General features: G+C 29.1%; 1 protein-coding gene and 1 non-coding gene across 2 annotated transcripts in view; both read left to right on the top strand.

Annotated features, from left to right (window-relative positions):
- The window catches only part of LOC129906840 (uncharacterized), a 182,591-nt gene that overhangs the window by 84,575 nt on the left and 75,666 nt on the right, over positions 1-22,350 (top strand). The gene's annotated exons all lie outside the window — the stretch shown is intronic.
- Positions 19,639-19,711, top strand: Trnam-cau (transfer RNA methionine (anticodon CAU)). The gene has a single exon. It is a non-coding gene; the product is annotated as a tRNA-Met (tRNA).

Here is a 22,350-nt window from a genome sequence, read left to right as displayed (position 1 = left end):
CATTTTTAATTTTTTTTAATGAAGAAGAAATCTCTCCAAAAATGTTTAGGTAATTTTAATATTAAAGTGACTTAAATGTCTCCTTAAAATCAATTCAGTTGTTTACAAGAAAGTCCGATATTAAAAAAATGGATCTACGACAGGTATCGTTAATAAAATGGTTCAAATAAATAAAAAACACATTTTTTTTAGTTAAAATCATTTGAGCCGTATTTGAGAAAAACAACATTTTACATTTTGAACACTAGGCCGTACCGTTAATTTTAGTAATCAAAAAATGTAAAAAAAAAGAAATCACACATTATCTTTAACTACAAATTTTGAAGCGAATTCTTTCAGTGGATTTAGCTTCAGTTCTAGATAGAAAAAGACAGATAGACAGACACATATTTCTATAGACAGAATTCTAAGTCCCACTTTTTTAGAATTTTCCATCATAGTATCGTAATTTCATGGCTCATTCTTATCTCGAGCCCACAAGAAAATATTGATGACCCATGTTCTTTTTTTTATAACTTTTGATGTCAGGTTTACTTTCTTAGTGTTCACATTAAGTTTGACTAAGTTACTTTGCAATAAGAGATCTATTAAAATCAACATCTAATTACACTACTTGACAAAAAAAATAAAAATTTTGAAATTTGAAAATCTTATCTAAAACAATATTTATGGATAGGTTTTCGAGATATGATTTTTCAAAGTTTTTTGACAATGTTTTTTCCAGCTTTCTTAGTATTCGGGTTGTAAGAAAAATGGTTCAAAAAGACTAAAAACAGTCGATTTTGAAAGTCCCATATTTTATGCAATTTTAGCCGTATTCAATTTTTGTGATTATTATTTTGAAAAATAAAGTATCTTCTTTTCTCCTTACATGTTCAATATCTATAAATGGTCAAATAATAAAAATAGACCATTTAGCATCAAAAATTTCGTTTTTTTTCTCTTTTTTGAATAGTTTCTCTTAAGTTTTTCACAATATTTCAATTTTAAATTTTAAAAGAATACATATTGATAGGAAATTTAATTATCTACTAAAAATAACTTGATCAAAATTTTCAAATTCGGTTTGCTTTTCAAGTTATAGACAAAAAACTCAAAAAGTAACAGCAAATGTCGAAAAAATTGATCGTTACAAAAAACTATGATATCTTTATAATTTATCCATACATTTTGAAGAAAATTATCTTTTTACATACTTTGCCAGAAAGTGTACTATACAAAAAAAAAATTAAAATTCGAAAGATTTTGATTTTTTCTTGCAGCAATAAAGTTTTTTATGCAAAAGTTTCCTTCCTAAATGTTTAAATACATTGCACTTTAGAGTGAACCAGAAAATTTGTTCTAATGTTTATTGCTTATTTACTCAGCTTTCAGGCACCGGCTTTTCTGTTCAGATTAGTCGTTTATTACTCAAGATATAGCCCGAATACTAAGCAGGCTTTAAAAAACAACGACAATAAACTTTGAAAAATCTCGAAAACATATCCATCGCATTTTTTTTAAGTGATTTCCCTGAGGTCAAAGTACGTAAGAAAAAAATAGTGGGATTGGGTGTCCATTTTGGCTGTAAACCAGTGTTATAAGAGCTTTTTAGTAAAATAAAAAAGTTACTCATACACCACAGTGACCCTCTTTCTTAAATATTTTTATCATAAAATTTTTGTTTAAATCAAAAAAGCTTTTAAATTTAAGAACTACAAAACGGATAGAGTCGAATATATTTTTTTGTTTAATTAAAGTAATTTGAAAAAATAAAAACCAGGTGAGCTATTTCATACACATAATTTTTTGATTGCCTCCCGATTTCGTATTATTTTATTTGTGAGGCCATTTGAATGCTGCTGTTGCTTTTCATACACTCAGGAAAAAAACAACTTAAAATCAACGAAAACCACGTTGATTCAACTATTTTTCATTTTAAAACCAAAGTGGTGTTTTATAACAGCAAACCACTCTAAACTAACGATGGAAAATATCTTTAATTCATTAAGGGTAACTCGAATACCTATCTTTTTATTGTAAAACATAACTTTTTTTTATAATTTCGTTATTACCCAAACAATTTCCTTTCTGATTGTTCTATTTTTATCATAAAATCTTTCTAATGACTTTTTATCTATTTATAATCCCTTATGCCATGAAATCTTTAACATAAACGTTTAAACTTTTAATCTTGAATAACAAAACAATAATCCTTTATGTGTATACGAAAAAGCCTAAACAACCGCTCTCTGCTCTCAAATTAGGATATTAAAGAACATCCAACCACCAAATGCTCTGTCATTATGTAAATGTTGTTTTTTGATGACAATGATATCATAATGAATATAATCCCGTAGGGTAATTGCCCGTGAAAACGTTCATCAAATCATCGCAATTTAAAGCGTTAACTTTTCATCACAGACTAGATACAACACAGGGAGTAGAAGTAAGTCTGTGCCTGTATACAAGAGAGAAACCATCATCATAAACCGTGAAAGGACATCACTTCTGAATCTTGATAATTTTTATGCAAATATCCTTGAATCTTTGTATGATTGTGTTTTGAAGAGAATAAATAACCGTAAATGATGCTTCAACAAACCAGTGTTGTGTAGTTAAAGACTGAGATTCATGGGGTTTTTCTTTTGTTGGCCTTTATTATGTGTTTGATATAAAAAGAAATGTATTATAATCTAGATGATTGTAATAAAAGAATATTTTTTGTTGTTGTTTTTTGGTTGAAGCAGAAAACGTTGTGAGCAGATAAAATTCCATTTGCTTTTACGGAGGGTTGGGTAGTAAATATTATTATGAAGTTAATTGGGGTCAAAGGATGAGATTAAGCTTGATGGTTTATGTATCAAGGTGTAACTTAAGGGAGTTGGAGTACAGGTTTTTTCTTTTATAAGTTTCGAAAGCTCTTAATTTGATTTAAGGTTTAACAAAAATGTATCAATTTTTTTCCAATTTTAATGAATTTTTTTTTATTATTTTGGATTCTTCTTTCCGAAATGTTGTTCTGAAATGGGTTTTTGTTCATGGAATTTCAATGTTTTCAACCTTTATTTTGCTTCTTTTTTTCAGGAACAACGTTGGTCTGTTAATACCTCGAAGCTTTATTTATCAAATAAGGTGTCGTACGATCTCTTCGTGGTACCACCGGAAAATAGTGAAGTTAGCTAAGACACTATTAATGCATCAAAAGAGAATAGACACTTTTATATTTGCGTCTTATAGGTGTAAGGTGTAACACTTGTAGGTACCCTTTACATAGGTAACTATGTTACCTTTACGACATCTGTTTAGCATTTCAAGAAGAACTCTTAGTACAGTCAATAGGAAGTACTATTACAGTTCAGTTGAGGAAGTGCTATTACAATTCCCGAGTAAAAATTGAAGTTTTAAGAAAAAAAAATTGCTTGGCCGCCTCACTACAGCCGTTGTTGGCGGAAAATTTAGCGGAACCATATCGTCCGCCACCAAATTTCTATAAGTAAAAGAATCTAGTCAAGGCTGCTGTGCGGCTGTGCTCCGGCAGTGGTGCGGTGGAATAGAAATTTTCAATCATGTTGCGGTTGTGGTGCGGTGCACTGTCGCCCGTTATGACTGTTTTGGTTGCAAAAATCATATCTTCTAAACGAATAAAGATAACGCTTTAATTTTGAAGAACATATTTTTAAGGTTATAAAAATGGTGAGTTTCAAAAAAATTCAACAGGGTGTTTCAAAAATGTATGTTTAAGTAAGGAGTTATTACCAAATTATATAATTAACATTAGCTTTAGATAATGTTTATAATAATTAGATCATTTCAGGTGAGTATCATTCTTTCAGATGTTCTTAGTTTCATACACGCCTTAAGGAAGAAAACAGTGGATTCGATGAGTTTGCAAGCATAATAAACATGTCTTCAAACATTGCAATTATTTTGATATTTGTATTTCTTGTAGTCTTTATTTTTGCATTCTTAGGCTCTTCTGCAAGCTCTCCATTAGTATGAGTGATTGCGATATTCGATGAAATTTTGACTATGAACCAATATTTTGTAGAAAGTAGATGTGAGTAGTTTTGCAGAATACCTACTTTTGTTTTACTCTCAAAATTTAACTGCATTCACTACTTCCCTGGAGTTCAAAACGTTCAGTATTATTTTGAGTCTCTTTTTGACTCCATTTATTCAGCGGAATTCAATATCAAAGAGGGACTATTCCTTCACATTTCAAGCTGGATAGTGCTCAAATTTTTCGAAAGGCCTTCCTCAAGTAGCACACTGGTGTATAAATTGGTGTAAATTCATTAATTTTGGTGTAAAATTGAGGAAATTGAAAAAATATGGTGTATTTCTCAAAATTAGTGGTATAAAAATTACACCACTGTCTTTTCTGTAAAAAATTTCAACATTTTTTTAAGATTCCGGGCAAAAAATACAACGATATTCAGTTGTTTTTAGAATATACCATTAATGGTGCATAAAATTATTCGATTCTGAAATCAACCAAAACGGTATATTTTGTACACTCTCTTTGGTGTAGGAAGTACACCTTGTGGACATAAAATTCACCAGAATGCATAAGTGGGAGACGCCATATTTTTCAATGGCCGCCATTTAAAAAAGAAGACAGCGATTAATTTTTTTACTATAATAGTATATTTATCGACCTTATTATCCCGCATTCTTGGTTTTTTCGATTCGGTATATTATTTAATAAAAGAACTCTTCTAAAAAAATGTAAAAACAACAAAAAATTATAATTTTTGAAAAACAGATTTTTAAAGCGAAAAACAAAATCATTAATTCACTGACATTTTTGAGGCGCTCGATTTTTAGAGGGGGTAGTATCGAAAATTAGTAGACAGAATGTGTTTCGTTTTTAAATTAGGCAAACAAATTAATATTTAACCATTATGAAAGTGAATAAAAATTCATTTTCATTTATTTCATAAGAAATGGTGTGAATTAGAATTCATCAAACTGTTTGAGGTAAAAAATAAACTTTGGTTCAAATTTTAAATCAGAATAATTTAAATGGTGTATTTTATCCATAGATTTATTGTGTATTTTTCAATTTAAAAGGGATAATTTTCACCAAAAACCAGATCATTTAATATACCACTAGTGTCATTTATAGGTACACCAAAAATCGGTATATTTTTTTAACCACCGGAGTTTATTATATACGAGAAAATGGTGTATTTTTTATATTCAAAATGTATGTATATCACAAAAGTGCAAAAAATACACCAAATATTTTGGTATATTTTAGACTTTTGTGCTACTTGAGTCGTTAACTGAATTTTGTAAGACATCCTTAGGACATTATTAAAAAACTCAAAGAGACTTCTTAAGTCCTAAAATAAGACTATGCGCAAGCTATAATTTTGGGCCTTATACAATCTCAATTTTTACACGGTTATTTTTAACCGCACAAGGCTTAAGACAGAGCTTTCAAGTTCGTTAAAAAATATCTGGAAATTGTATCAAAGTTCAAGAAGAATTCAACATCTCTCAGGTAAATTAAACTCCTTTGACGTATTCAAAATGAAGGTCAACCCCAAATCTTTTATGTTTTATTGTATCTTAAGTTTAAGTTAATAAGCGAAACAATAACTTAAATCTAAGATATCTCGGAAAAACAGTTCTTACTGAAACCGTTGCAAATTATGTTGAAACAAATTAATTCACATTTAAACATAACCTCAAAAATAATCAAAACCGTTTTAGAATATTTGAAAAATGCATGGAAACGAATATTTCTTACTTCGGATTCCACTTCAGGATACGAAAAACATTTTTAAAAACTCCAGAAACATTCAAAAATTTTAATTTTGGTGACCATTTTAATTCAAAATGAGAAAAATGTGTTATCTTCATTACCACATAACTGATATAGCCTTATTCATTGAAAACCAGAATTTTTTACAAAATATCAAGAAATACCACCGCCCTACTACTCAACTAACAAAGTTTATGTATAACATACCTACTTGCATTCTGTAAAAGTTATTTTTATGTAAAAGAATGCATTTATCTGGAGGGGTTAAATTCTTGAATTTCCGCTTAAATATAAACCTACCTACATACATCTAAGTATATTTCATATTTGGAGTAGGTATTACTCAGTAAAAAACTAGAGCTACGTATTCCACAAGGATACAGCAGGATTTTCTTCAAATACCTTGCACATTGTGAATTATTCCTTTTTCGCCTTGTAATGCAATTTTATAAATCACATTTTCTCGCAACGAAATGAAAACTTTACTTCCTGTGTCATACCCCTGCGATTTAAATCCTTTTTTTTTGTACTCACTTTTTTTTTCCTAACCAATGTCCTTTTTCTATCTCGCTCTATTTAGATATACTTTTCCATCTACCTACTTTAACTTTAGCAGCGTTAGCAATTTCTCATTGAAAATTGTGGAAAATTATGTGCACTAGTACGTTATTCTAACTCTATACTCACACTGTGTGTCGTTGTCGTTGTGTCGTAGTATCGCGTCTGTGAGAAAATACTTGAAATTGCAATTGCAATTCTTCTTTTTCCACTAATGATGATCAGCACAGCACACACACATGATAAAGAGATGTATAATCCTTGCAAAATGGGGATAAACCCCATCAGCTTACTACAGGGGCTAAACAGACAGGGATTTCTTGTTTACATTGTGTTGCTTGCTCCATCAGCTGCTGGAGTAAAATCGATAAAACTTTAATATAATAGGAATTTTTTCTCTGATTTAAGAGAGGTTTCCTTTTTGCCAGGGGAAGTTGGGGGAGGGGGTAACAAGGAGGAAATCATTCAACACGGAAAGGTGTGTATAACACGAAAAACAGACATTGAAATCGAAATTGATAAATTGAACTCTATGGACATGTGTTTGTGTATGTCTGGGGAATATTGTACAATTTGTTCCAACACATTTTTTCACTTTTTTTTTTTTTGTAAGGTTTGATCCTTAAGGACATTTATTGTAGACGTTAATAAATTTAATTTAGGCATGTTTTATGTTTTTCGGATTTGGGAAAAGTGGTAAGGGAAATGGGGGGGAAAGTAAAAAAATCAAAAAAAATTTAGTTTTAAAGGATTTTTTATTAATAAGTTTTTGTAGTTCAATCACCTCCAAAGTTTTAAGTAAATCCATGAAACTTCTATAGAATGATATTTTTTCATCTTTTTGGCCATAAACACAAGGGTGAAATATTATATCTTTTGCGTGTAAAATGGAGTGTATTCGACAGAGTAGATATAGATGAATGAATGGAATATACACATGCCCCCGTATTTCCCATCCAGTAACCAACATAATGAGGTTCCAAGTTATTGAAAAATATAAATGAGTTTACGATTGGAGGGTTTGATTGATTGCAAAAGTTAAGTAGACGTTTTTTTTTTTGTTGTTATTTCCTTTTTCCAGTTGTGCTCTGAGAGAGTGAAAAATGCGGGTGGTAGATAAGTTTAAAACTCAAACACTCAGGTCACGCAGTAAATAAATCATAAAAATCGATATGAAGAATTTTTTTTTTTTTTTTTTTTGTTAAATCAAGTGATGTATGAATGAATTTATATTATTTATTTGATGATTTCAAAGATAAATATTCTATCTGTTGATAAATATATAGCTATGTATATCAATAACAATGAGATTTAATGCATTACACATGATTAAAGTTTTACGCGGGTAGATAAATGTATAATTTTTACTTTATAAAAGGCTACTTAATGGTTTTCAGTACTGAACTTCTTCATAATATAATAACAAGAAAGTTCTTCACATTAAATTAAGTATATATATGATAGTAAGTAAATAGTTTTTTTTTTATTGTTAGCTATTTTTTTCTGAATAATTCTGTGTTGAAGATGATAATTTTAAAACGTTATTCTAAAGTTAGTTTAAAGTGATTTTTAAGTTTTAACCACAAAAAATATTTGGGGATAGTACTATAACTAAGGCGGTGAAAATTAGGAACGGATTCTTGTAGAGGAGTTAAATACAAGCATTTTTTACCACGGGAGGGGGGTCTATCTCCCCCCCGTTTAGGAGGGAGGGGCAATTTTCTGAAAAATGAGTCAAAATAAAAAAAAAATTATTTAAAATGACGGCAACACCTACAGTTATGAATGATACATTTTTCAAAAGCCAGAATATTACACTTTATTTCTGTTTTTATATCAAGTTTGTTAATCAATACTTTTTGAAATAATCGATTTTAAAGTTAAAATTTGGGAAAAAAAGTTAAAAAAAATTACATTTAATACAATTTTTGTTAAGGACTGTGGATTTTCTAATTTTTCCTATGCCGTCTAGTTTTTGAGAAAATAGAAAAATAAGAAAACTCCTTTTTGTTTAGGAATATATTTTATTGCACGTTTTTTATTGATGTTAATGTTAATGGGGGGTTAGTTTCTTTTCTGGCGAAGGGGACATTGGCGCCTGCCTGGCGATTTTACATACCTTAAGCGGAGCAACGAAGTTGCGTGAGTGGGACAGAGGACCCAAAAAGTAAAGTTTAAATCCTGAGAACCAGCGAAGCGTGTAAGGCAAATTACTTTGTATATATTAAAAGCTATTGAAATTGGCGGCTGCCTGGCGAGGTATCTAGTGTTTTTTTTTTTTTTTTTGAGATGCACAAAGCTTCAACTTACTCTATGTATAAAATATCAAAGACCTTTTTAATGGTGGCAATATAATGTCAAATTTATTGAAAACAGTTAAAAATTAAAATCTGATGAAAAAATAGTTTTCGTGTTTTTCAATTTTCTCAAAAACTAGGCAAAAAAAACATATGATTTTCAGTGTTTCAATAATTAATTCAGACAGTTAACTTAATCAATAAATTTTGTTTTGAGGTCCACAGTCTTAAGATAAATAATATTCAGTGCGTTTTTTAAGCTTTTTTTTTACAATTTTTGACTTTGAATTTGATTATTTTAAAAACTATTGACTGAAAAAACTTGATTTAAAATTTAGAATTAAGTGCTGGCTTTTGAAAAGGTGTCTTTTATAGTTGTAGGTGTTGCCATTGTTTTTTAATATTTTTTTTATCATTTAAAATTTTTTTTAGAAAATTGCCCCTCCCTCCTAAACGAGGGAGATAGATCCCCCACCCCCCCCAGGCAAATAGTAAAAAATGCTTCTCCTTGACTGTTTTACAAAATTACGTTACTATTTTTCACCGCCTTAGTTACCATACTCTTGCCTAATACATACTTAAATAAAAATTATTATTTATTTTTTTAATTTGCCCCTCCTGAATGTTTTATGTAAGTTTGTAAACGAGAGTTGCTTTTTATGTTGCGTATTTCCCTCAGTGTAAGGATATTAAATATTCAGAAAGTTGTCTATAAAGAGAAAAATAAGGCACTTAGAATAAAGATAAAAATGATTAAATTAGAGTTTTTAAAATAATTAGATTTCTTATAAAAAAATAAATGGAATCCGTTTGAACTCTGTTAAAATCATAATGAATTTCATTTCATTATATTAAGAATTGTATATTAAGTGCATCTGCTAAAAATGAAGTGATTTCTCATTACACCGAAAAAAAAAATTGATAGTAACAGCTATCAAATTAGCATTTTTGAGTGACAACAGTCGTCGAATAATTAAAATATCAATTCTGATATGATAATAATCATATCATGATGATATTTTTTGATTTTAGGTTGATAATGAAAATTTTACTTTGATAAATTTAAATATCAATATTGATTAGATTTTACTTTTAATTTTATTATAATAATATTTCATTATTTTTCTTTTTTATTAATTTAAGTATTTTCTTTCTTTTTTCTTTAAAATGAAACAAAACATTATTGAAAGTGAATATTCTAAATAAATATACTAATGGTGATATTATTTTCTCTATTAAACGTGATATAATTATTATTTTATTTTCCCAAACTAGGTATGTGAAGTAAAATCTTATTGCCGATCAAATTTTCTTAAAAATTCATACATTTTACTTTAATACAGTCAAATAAGGTAAAAAAAGGGGTAAACCGCAGAATGAATGCTAATAGAAATTTTTTTTGCTCAATACCTTCGTTTTGGCATTCGATAACATACCTTAAAAGTCTAGAAAAATCTCATGTCCGCAAGTAGCGATTTTCAAGGTCAAGGCGCGAAATGGAGATTTTCAAAATTAGCAATAATAGGCAATGGTATTATATACACATATGTATGATACATGACTTCGAGGTATTTTTCAATTTCAAAAAATCTAAAATCAAGACAATCTGACGTCTCTGAAAAAAGCTATATCTGTTTTTCATCTTTCACCCCATATTATTATAACAGTTGCAAACTTACTACCGAAAAACCCTTAAAAGTTATGGTAGAGGAACCAAATTTTGCTTGAGGGTTTTCATATCAATTATTATTAAGAATCAAAACAATGCAATGAAAAAAACATTCATATCTATGAATAATTGGTATTTTTTGAGTAATGGGGAAACTTTGGGATATGCACTAAAAATCATCCTGGTACAATCTTGGAATTAGTGCTTATAGGCTAATTTTTTTGTTTCTATCTTTGTTTGGATATTCTATAACTTATGTCAAAAATCTAAAAAAACTCTAATGTCCGCGAGTCGTAATTTTGCAGGTTAAAATAAGTTAGGTGCAGATTTAAAAAAATTAATAAGAAAAGTTTAAATTTTTATATGTATGTATATACCAACATAAGCGATATAATTTAAAGGTATTTTTAAACACTTATTCCAAAAAAACTCACAAACAAGTCAACTTGACCATCCCTGAAAAGTAATGCAACTTATTCATGTTGATCTGACACAAATATCTGAAGTGTTGTTTTTCATTTTTTTTTTTTAATCTGCACCTTATATTCAAACCAGGAAAATTAGGACTCGCGTTGTTTTGATATTTTAATTAACATTTTTCCAGCATTTTTTGCTGAATTGAAATTGAAAATGATATTGAAATTAAAGAAACGGTTTTGTGAAAGGTACCATTAATATCGGTTCACAACATATTTTTGTTTTCACTTTCAAAATGAGACTTTTTTGGAAACAGTCAATCAAAATTTTTACCTTTTTTTGGGAAAAACAACCTTATTTTAATTCCTGTCAAATTTTTTGTAAAAAAACTACTGAACTGTGAACCTTTTTTCGCCATTTTTTTATTAGGGGACAATTTCAACACTCCACTAACTACAGTAAAATAAATAACGTTTAAGTGTAACAAAATAAATTTACATACATTTTATCAAATGGAAATATTTCTTCTAAATAAATTTAACATAAGTCATCCCACTGGGTAACGGTCGAAATTGAAAGACACACAAAAGACATGTTCAATTTTCTGACATTTAATTTTTTTTTGTCTCTGAATTGATTTTATTTTTTGTGAAGAGCCTTTGATATCACTAACATGTTAAATACAGATTTCAAAGCTCCTTTTCTGCATATTCCTATACCCTCTTTTATACCAACTCTTTCATTACTTCTACGAAATACTAAAAGTTTTCTTTTTTTCTTCCTTTAAGATAGTTTTCAATAAGAAAACGATAATAGTGTTGATGATGTTGACAAGAAAAGGTCATGACCCAAAAACCAGATAACCATTAAGAGATAGCAAAGATGCCTATAAGCTTTAATGTATATCTATATATCGGTATCTTGTTGGCGAAGGTATAATACAAATTGAAAAGAAAGGATATCTTTGTAAATGAGGCGTAATATAGATTTCATAAAAAAAGAAAGATTCCACAATCAAATTGTTGAGATGGATTAAGATCCTTTTTTTCATTTATTTTTTTTTTTTCACTTATAAAGAAAATTATTTTTTGTTTAGTTTTCAAAAACAGTATATCCTTATCAATAATATCATCTACAAAACAAAAAAAAAAAAAACTTTGACTTAAATTAGTACAAATTGTAATAAATTTATTCTTATTGTTCTCAACTCTCTCTACTCTCAATACAAACAAAATTCTTCTTACAGACCAACCAAACAATCTAATTCAATTGCAAAAGATTTCTACATAAGATGTTTAGCTACGACTTGAGGAATTTATTTAATTTTTTTTTCTATCCATTCTTATAGATATTCAGTTTTCCTTCCGTTTGCATAAGTAGATTAGTTTCTCAATGATACCTATTACTGATTTGATTAAATTGAATACGCTTTATGGAACATGTAAAGCCTATAAGATTTCATTTGCTCTCTTGACGTGCGCATTAATAAATTCGCCTCAGGGGAGGCTTTTTTATCAATGGATATTATTAATGGCATTGAATTTTCATATCTATGAAAAAAAGGAAAAAATGTTTTTTTTTCTTCATTTTTATAGCCAGAATCATTGTTAGACATAATCATCCTGTTAATGCTAAAGGACCAAAATATATGTATGCTGTAATACAAAGCAACTAAAAAGTATTTTTTCGTGAGTGAGACAATAAGATTTTATAAGCAAATCCCTGAGGGATTAATTATAATTTCAGTTGTGAATTCTTTTTCATTTGACTTAAGGATATTTGAAATGTTTTTTTCCATCTTGATGGATTCAATTAATAGAAAGTAATCTTATCCCCTCTTTGGGTTTTTATATTTTTTTTATGTTAACTTTCATCAAACAAGACATTTAATTTTATTGGAAGGAGAATAAAACACTTTGTCCTTTGCATCATGGTAATTCGAGGGTTGAAGTTATAAAGCGAAAACATTTAAGTTATAGAATTATGCTGGTCGACAAAATGTTGGTAATAGAAACAATCAATTTATAGAACAGACAATGTTTTATGTTTTATGTTTTATGTTTTATGTTTTATGTTTTATGTTTTATGTTTTATGTTTTATGTTTTATGTTTTATGTTTTATGTTTTATGTTTTATGTTTTATGTTTTATGTTTTATGTTTTATGTTTTATATTTTATGTTTTATGTTTTATGTTTTATGTTTTATGTTTTATGTTTTATGTTTTATGTTTTATGTTTTATGTTTTATGTTTTATGTTTTATGTTTTATGTTTTATGTTTTATGTTTTATGTTTTATGTTTTATGTTTTATGTTTTATGTTTTATGTTTTATGTTTTATGTTTTACGTTTTATGTTTTATGTTTTTACCGTTATTATTTTCTAGTATCATATTTGAACGAAATAGTTCAATAGATATACTTCCAATTCAAAACCAAAATGCCCATTTTATTCGTCTAATTAATCTCAACAGCAAATATTTGCATTGACTTGACAAAACCTATAAATTCAATTCAATCTTCTAAAATTTGATTAAAAATTTACTCTCAACCCTATAACTTACTCTCAACTTTAAATATTTGTATTCTCTCCTCAATATTTAACTTAAAATTTACACATTCACTGCGAGCAATTCATGAAGTGAAAATAATTAAAAACATTTTAGAATGAAAATGAGAAAAACGATTATGTTACACTCGCAAAGAGTTAACAAATTTGGCACGTTTCAAAAGGGAAGTTAACAAATTGTCAGCAAAAAAAATTAAAAAATATAAATGAAAAAGAAAAAAAAAATAGGAAATGGAACGAATAATGTTCAACAACAAAAAAAAAATTGTGTTCTCGTTGAAATGAAAATAACAAAACGTGAAATAAATCTTGAACAAAAAAAGTGTGCCTTTTTACGTTTCTAAACTTATTCGCTTCGCTTTCATTTACTTGTTTTTTTTTGTACTTAAGTTGTTGTAATTATTTTGAACGTCAAGGGTTTTTTTATTTACGAAGGTATATATGGAGGCATGAAAAGTCATTAGAAAGCTCTTCAATCTTTTAATAGAACAAAATGTAGGTAGTAGCTATACATCACTTTAACTTAAAATAAAACAAAAGAAAAAACAAAACTGCTCCATAGAATGCCTCTTGTACAATAAAACAATTGTAATAATGTTTTCCTCTTAACGCAATGATGAAATAAAATAGAGTGCACCTGAACAACCCCGTTGAACGAACTACTCTATAAGGATTCGAGCCTATACGAGAGGTTAAGTGTAGTTGGCTGTGACATGTGAACTAGTGACATGCAACAGTGTGACAGCGCGTTACTGTCAATCTAACTCCACACTATCAGGATCTTATGCCGTTAACAAAGAGTATAGGCTCGTAAAGCACAAGGATTTTAAGATTTAAGGACTTTTTAATTCCATGTAATTTTAATGAATTTAAATCTAAAAGATATCCTTTTAATCCTCAAGTGAAAAACATCAAGCTTTTGGAAAAGGAACTTATCGTTTTTCCATAAGTATAAATAAATACAATATCCAACTAACCGAAACCCATTATTATCCTTAAGCTTCTTCCGGCAATAAACATCGAATTAACATGTTATTTCACCTTCGTCAGAAGCGTAGGACGTTTTAAGGTACCAAATAAATCCTCATCTACTATTTCGAAACGGCAGTAGTTATGGACTTTTTCCGTCCTGGCCCAGATTGTCGAAGCTTAAAATGAAATTCCAAAGATAACCGTTGATATTCCTACCTGCGTAAACATAATTCCAAAAGAGCATGAGATGGTCTTATTGTAAGTAAGCATAAAGGAGAGGTGAAGGGCCTACACACGGCCTTTGTATTGGCGTAGTTTATAATTTGGTATATTGTTGAGCACGCGTTATATCACGTTTCACGTTGCGAGCAATTTTAATTAAAATCAGTTTGTCCTCCGCGGGTGGTAGCAGGTACTCGTGGGTAACTTTGCTTATTTCCAGGACAATGAAATGCGATTATTATACAGGGTGTCCCAAAAGTAATGGATCAAACGAAATATGCTGATAGGCCAACTTAAGGGCTCTCAGAATTTGGTAACTTGTTCATCCCAAATCCTTACGGTTTTCGATTTAATGCAGTTTTTGTGAAATTTCGAAAAATGCCGACTTTGCATCAGTATTTTGCTTCCTCCGCTCATAATTGATTTTTGTTTTTTAAAATTCTTCCACTAAAACGTTGCTTAATAATAGGAAATAATTAATTAATCAAAATATTTTTTATTTCATACGCCATTTTGCTGCAAATTAATTAACAGTTTCATGTTTTATAAAAACTCAATTTCTTTCTTTTATTTCAGAGCAGCATCCCGAAAAAAAATTGTATGGTGTGATACTGGTTTATTATTTTAAAAACTTGCCGTGTTATTGCAGTTTTCAAAAATGTATAAAAATTTCCAAAGTTGAAATTAGAACGAAAGATATTATAATTTAAATGCAACAAAACAGGGCTTTTCAGAGAAAAATAACAAAGAAAAATAAACACATTTTCTCGATTGTTGTTTGTTTATTTCTTTTTGAATAAAAGTCTCGACTTTTGTTTGTTATTTTTCTCTGAAAAACCCTGTTTTGTTACATTCAAATTGTAATATCTTTTGTTCTAATTTCAACTTTGGAAATTTTTATACATTTTTGAAAACTGCAATAACACGGCAAGGTTTTAAAATAATAAACCAGTATCACACCATACAATTTTTTTTCGGGATGCTGCTCTGAAATAAAAGTAAGAAATTGAGTTTTTATAAAACATGAAACTGTTAATTAATTTGCAGCAAATTGGCGTATGAAATAAAAAATATTTTGATTAATTAATTATTTCCTATTATTAGGCAACGTTTTAGTGGAAGAATTTTAAAAAACAAAAATCAATTATGAGCGGAGGAAGCAAAATACTGATGCAAAGTCGGCATTTTTCGAAATTTCACAAAAACTGCATTAAATCGAAAACCGTAAGGATTTGGGATGAACAAGTTACCAAATTCTGAGAGCCCTTAAGTTGGCCTATCAGCATATTTCGTTTGATCCATTACTTTTGGGACACCCTGTATAGTCGCTCAACTGGTAAATGTGAAATTAATCACAACGACTATGGCGACTGGGTAGGTCAGTCGCAGTAACATAATAACCTTGTGGATTATTTGTTTGGTATTATTGTATCTCTCTGTAAAATATGTCATTATTTTTTATTCGCGTCCATGATAACGTGGAAAAATAATTTATTATTTTTTTTTTTGTATTTAATTCAACAGAAGTGGACATCACTTTTGTTGAAGGTGGTGTGCCTTTTTACAGAATGCAACGTGAGTATTTACGGAGTAGGTAGGTATACATATGCAATTTGAAGATTTTCCTGAAACCTTTACAGATGATGACAATTAATTAATGTAAACAGGGTAGAAAATTATCAGAATTTTTATGCTCCAGATAAGATATCGAAAATTTTTGTAATTAATTCAATAAATATTATGAATTCGTCCAAAAGTCAATTTCTCCCTTAATTGTTGTAATTATTATAAAATAAGGTGGTTGTCATGAGCTGTAAGTTCGAGGATTTTGGCTAATTGCTTAAAAAAAAGTAGAGAAAGGCTAATGAAGCAGGATTTCGATTTGTTATTGTAACGCAAATAAATACAATGATCTGATTTGGATTGGAGCGAAAATAACACGACTATTTTCATTAATATCAAACCAATTTTTTAAAACAAATAAAATTAATTTTAAATCTACACATTAAAATAAGTTCACTGTGACGTAGGTATACGTATTTTTTTTTTTAATATTTTTATTTGAATTTTATTTTAATTTATTTTAAATGTGAATATGTTTGAGATAGAGTGCAAGTATATAACAGCAGTGATAAAGTGCATCTAAACAAGATTATATTTTCTACAATTACAAAATCTTAAATGGAGACAGCTCTGTATCGGGAAACTTTGTATAAGTGTATGGAAATCCTTTTGGACAGATAATTGAATGCAATTTTATTTCAAACTGAAACTTTAAAAAAATAACAGACGATTTAAGATATAAGATGCAACCTATATGTTTTCAATTCATTTTGTCATATTCTCTCAGCAAAAACTTGATTTTTTAAATATAAGAAGAAAGTACTTTGAGTAAGAAATACAATAATTACACTGTGTAACACTCAAAATATACGCGGGCGGAGACCTATCAAGTTTTGTAGAGCTAGTCGCACTGATTAAGAAACGGTATGTAAAAAATTGACTCATGTAGAAAACTGTCTCAATTGATTCCTTGTCGAACAGTGAAAACTTTATGTTTCTATGCCTTCTAGGTTTTGAGAAAATTGAAAAATAATTTTATCAGATTTTTCTTTTTTCAAATTATTTTTTTTTAATATTTTTATTTTTCTACATGAGTCAATTTTTTTTTTATTAAAATTCACAGTCTGGACAAAAATAGTAATTAATGAGTTTTTTTTAAATTTTTTTTCGTCTATTTTTAGCTTTGAAATCGATTATTTCAAAAACCATTGGTTGAGATATATTGATTTAAAAATAAGAATTAAATGTTCAATTCTGCCTTTTGGTAATGGCATCATTTATAACTGTAAGTGTTGCCGTTGCTTTTTAATAATTTTTTTTTTTTGTTTTAATATTTTTTTTAGAAAATTACCCCTCCCTCCTAAATGGGGTGAGATAGACCCCCTGCCATAGTAAAATGATTGTATTGAACTCCTCTACAACAAACCGTTATCAAATCCTGGCGCCCGAGTAATCGTACTACGTGCCAAAATAACATTTTTGTTCGGTGCCCAAACGTTCGAAATTCTGTGTCTGGGTTGAAATCGTAAAATTTTTTTTTCTAAGCCAATTTTGAACTGATTTTCATTAAAAAAAAACCTCGTTTCATTGGAAATAAATATTATTTAAGAATATATTTTTAAAACAGCATGTTGTTTTGAAAACATATGCTTTAAATTGATGTCGAAGTTGTCAAAATGACAAAAAAAAAATGGAATTTTTGAACTTTGACAGCTTATAAATTCTATGTGGTTTAATTGAATCACATGTTTCGAAAAGGTATAAATATCTTCTATCAGAAATAATCAAAAATGGGTAAAAATTTAACGAAGCTAGAATTTTTTTAAGGGGTAAAGGTCCAAAAAACCGTTTTTTGCCCCTAAGTCCAGATTTTGGAGGTGTTAGGGAATTTTTAAATTCCGTTTCGTAATCAGTGCGACTACCTCTACAAAACATGATAGGTCTTCGCAAGCGTATATTTTGAAACCTGATTTTTGAACACAGTGTTATTAATTATATTATTTGTCTCTATTATTTTTGCACTCGGCATGAACGTTTATTTTGGGTGAAAGAGTGTTTTTTTTTTAAGGGAAAAAGAACGTTGTGCAACAAGTACCAAAACATTCTGCTAAAATAATGGTAGATTTAAAAAAAAAATACTAAAATATTTTGATGATCATTGGCATCAAGAATAAAAAAAACCATACAGATACGCATATTATGCCAACAATTTCCAATAACAATAAAAATGTAGTATTGTATAGTCCTTTGTCTGGGTCAAAACTAAAATGCCCCTGTGTATAAGCTGAGATACCTATTAATTTTGAAAAAAAAAAAAATTAAAAACATTGGAATGCCAAGTTTTTTTTTTTTTTGAAAAATGCTTTAATTTTTTTCATTTTTATAAGCGGATGCGGATGCGAATATTCGCAACATTCCTGGTATGTATTTGCCAAGAAAGGCATACGCTGTAAATTTTGCCTATATTTACCGTTCTTATTTACTTATTTGAGAGGAAAGTCATGCTTCAACCACTTTAAGACTTTTCTCTAGATAGCATGGTACGTCCCGCTTTGTATGCAACTGAAAAGGTACCTATGCTCTATGCATATTTGCTTGAATTTACCTAAACTATCAATCAATTTAATCAATTTCTGGTTTTAGAGAACTAAACACTGTTGGTACCTATTTACTCAATTTAATCAATCAAATCATCGATCGGGTTAACCTTTAATTAATAAGACAAGAATCTAACCGCTGACTAGCGCAAGGTGTTTGTTTACTCTGTAATCACGATAACAAAGGGCTTGTTTGCTTCCTGTAGGATGTTAAATAAAATAGGTAACATAAGAATAGAGTATGTATATTTAGAAATAATACCTTAATACACTTGGTTGTTTGTATTTGGAAGGAGAAAATTTAATTTTTTAGTAGAAATGTTTTAATTTTCTAGAAATTAATGCATACAATTGCTTGAAATAAAATAGTTAATATAATAAATAGATTAAGTCACTGTCAATTTCATATACACTGATTTTGATTTAGTAGCGTCTTCATTTATACTTATGTTCTTTATTTTTGTAAAATTTTACTATCGCAATAAAAATTAAAAATAATAGGTAATATAATACGAATACCTACCTGATATCGTTCGTCCTTTAGTTTTCAGTTCATATTTGGGGTTTTCATTGAACTTCCTATAACCATTTCACAAACATTTCCCAACCAACACAACCGCTCAAATTTTTAAATCGCTCAACAAAAGTGTTGTCTGTGACTGTTAAAAAATACATATTTGAATTTTAAACAAACAATGCCCCAAATTTTACTCACCACATACAAGTTCTCAAACTGTGTCTTACCGAAGACACGAACCATTGTGTTGTGTTCTATGAATAAAATATTATTCGGAAAGAAGGTGAAAACTGAGAATACTAGCGAAATGTTAACTGTGGTGAAAGGAGACATCATATAAATACTTGCTATATTTTCTAAAGCTTTTTCTTGCTAATTTAAGTGCGAATGCTTTAAGTTAAAAATGTGGATAAGTTTATGAAACGTTCTTATATTCAATAATACAGTAGAAACGTATATTCAATAACATTCCATGAAAATTCTACTTGGACACTATATTTCCATAGCCTCGGTGGCGCAGTAGGCAGCGCGTAAGTCTCATAATCTTAAGGTCGTGAGTTCGAGCCTCACCCGGGGCATTAATTTTTTGTTTTATTTATATGAATTAAAATTTGTTTGACATATCGTCGCTGTTTATAAAACTGGCATGACTCAAAAATACTGTTTTTTTTAGTTATTAATACCAATATACTGGAAACAATAAATTCTTAATTTTTGTAAACTCAGTTTAAATTTAAAGGATTTGCATCCTATCACATAGCTTATTCTTTTTCTTCAATTTATGAAAATAGTAGGTATATGGAAAATTGACAAACTAGGAAATTTCAAACAGCTTTTCTGAAGATTTTTAAGTTATGTCAGTTTTCCAAAACAGCGACGAGATGTAGCTACAAGCAACGGCGTATACAAGGGGGGGGTCACGGGGTCATGACCCCCCCCAAGAACTCAGAACTTAAAAAAGAATTTTTTATGTGATACTGAAATCTCTTGAGTAAGATTACACCGGCACACAAAATAAAAAAAGAGTCATGTACCAGGAACCAGACCTATGCTTCTATATGTTTTTAGGCACGCTGAATCCGAATTTCAAGTCCGTTTGGCCCGGTCACCCTCCAGTTTTGAGCTGTGACTGCATTTTGTTTGGATTTTTATGACTTTTTTGGAGTTTTTTGCATTTTTCTCAAAACTGAAGGGTGTTCGGGCAAAACGGAATTGAAATTCGAATTCAGCGGGTCCAAAAACATATAGAAAGATATGTCTGGTTCCTGGTACATGGAACTTTTTTTTTGTGTGCCGGGGATGTAAGCGACATTTCGCGACAGTGAAAGCACACCAAAAAAAAAGTTGTATGTACCAGGAACAAGACCCATCTTTCTATATGTTTTTGGACCTGCTGAATCCGAATTTCAAGTCCGTTTTGCCCGGTCACCCTCCAGTTTTGAGAAAAATGTAAAAAAGACCCCAAAAAAGGCAAAAACTTCCTTTTTTTGAGTTTTTTGCATTTTACTCAAAACAGGAGGGTGACAGGGTCAAACGGACTTGAAATTCGGATTCAGCGTGCCCCAAAAAAATATATAGAAAGATAGGTCTGGTTCCTGGTACATGACACTTTTTACTTGCTCAATAGGGCAAGTATTGGTTTCGTGTCGAAAAAAAAATTTGAGGTTTTAATCAAAACCAACATTACGATGATGGAGAATTCCAAAAAAGTGGGTCTCGCAATTCCGTCCGTGCGTCTGTGCGTCTGTGCGTCTGTGCGTCTGTACGTCCATCTGTACACATTTCCACAGCCTAAACGGGTGGACGGATTTTCTTCAAATTTGGTACAGATGATTTTTATGGAATTCTGAAAGTTGGTTTTTTTTTGTTTTTTTTTTATCTCTCTTAGAAAGTGTACCTCCCATACAAATTTCTCAATTCAAACCAAATAACTCAAAAACGGCTCTAACGATTTTGATTAAAATTTTTGTGTTTAGTATTTACCATAAGAGCCAACTTTTGAAATAAAAAAAAATATTTTTTGTAAAGTTATTAACGGTACCTGCCATAGAACGGTTTTTTTGGTTTTTGAATATCTCGTACAAGATTAACCCGATTTCAACGAAAATTTTTATACAAAAGCGTTTAAGTAATAGTAATATTAAAATTTTAGAAAATTTTCAAAAAAATAATTTTTGGATTTTTAAAAAATGTTTCAAAACTTTTTTTTGAAAAATCAATTTTTTGAAAACGAGTTAGTGAAAAATTTTGAAATTTCGTTTTTATGCGTAAATCAATTATTTCTTAAAAATGGCATACCAACTTTTTTTTTGAAAAATGTTAGAAATTTTTTATATATAAAAAATTATTTTTTTAAAAAACGGCTCTAACGTTTTTCGAAATTTTTTTTCTAAAAATACCTTTTTATACAAGTAATAAAATGGCATACTTGGTTTTTTGAAAAACATCATTTAAAACGGTGTTTAATTAATTATAAAAACAGATTTTATTTTTTTACACTTCTTATGAAATTTCTTGAAAATATCAAATAATAAAATTTTCCTAATTTTCTGGAATAAAAAGCTTTAACATAAGAGTTACTTTAGTATAAGAGCAAGTACGTGCGACCCCAGTCGTGCATTTTATTTTATTTTGTGTGCCGGTGTTATTTTCAAAATGTTGAAATTTTGAAAATGAACGAAAATTAAAAGTAAAAAAAGTTTTTGGTATTCAAACAAACTATTTTACCATATTTTGGGGATGTGGTCCGGATACGAACCTATTATATTCAAAGCTTTTTAAAAGAAATTGAATCTGGTAGGTACACAAAAATAATATCTTAAGGGCAAGACACTGCTTACCAGCAAATAAAAGAAGCAGCCATTTCTTCTATTTTTTTATATGATGAAGTGAATAAAATATGTTTTAAATAGGGAAGCTTTCTGTGGCCTTGCTGTGTGGAGGTCAATTCTGTTGATAAAATTCGTCATCGGCAAAATGTTAAAGAAGGATATCATTTGCAATGTTCCAGTTCAATACATTCGTCTGATAAAATTTGGTGAATTTTGTTTGCTTACAGAATATGACAGTATTTTGTACATACTAAATTTGCTAGATCTGTTGCATTTTTTAAAACAACTATCGATTTGTTAATCATCAATGGCCAGCCAATTATAGAAGCAATGTAAGCAACATTATCTAATAAATATAACTGAATGTTTTTTAACGAAGAAAAAAA

Source organism: Episyrphus balteatus, chromosome 1 (genome assembly GCF_945859705.1).
Source record: "Episyrphus balteatus chromosome 1, idEpiBalt1.1, whole genome shotgun sequence".
Classification (NCBI taxonomy): Eukaryota; Metazoa; Arthropoda; class Insecta; order Diptera; family Syrphidae; genus Episyrphus; species Episyrphus balteatus.
Note: the sequence above shows the minus strand (reverse complement) of the source record. Positions and strands in the feature narration are given on the sequence as shown.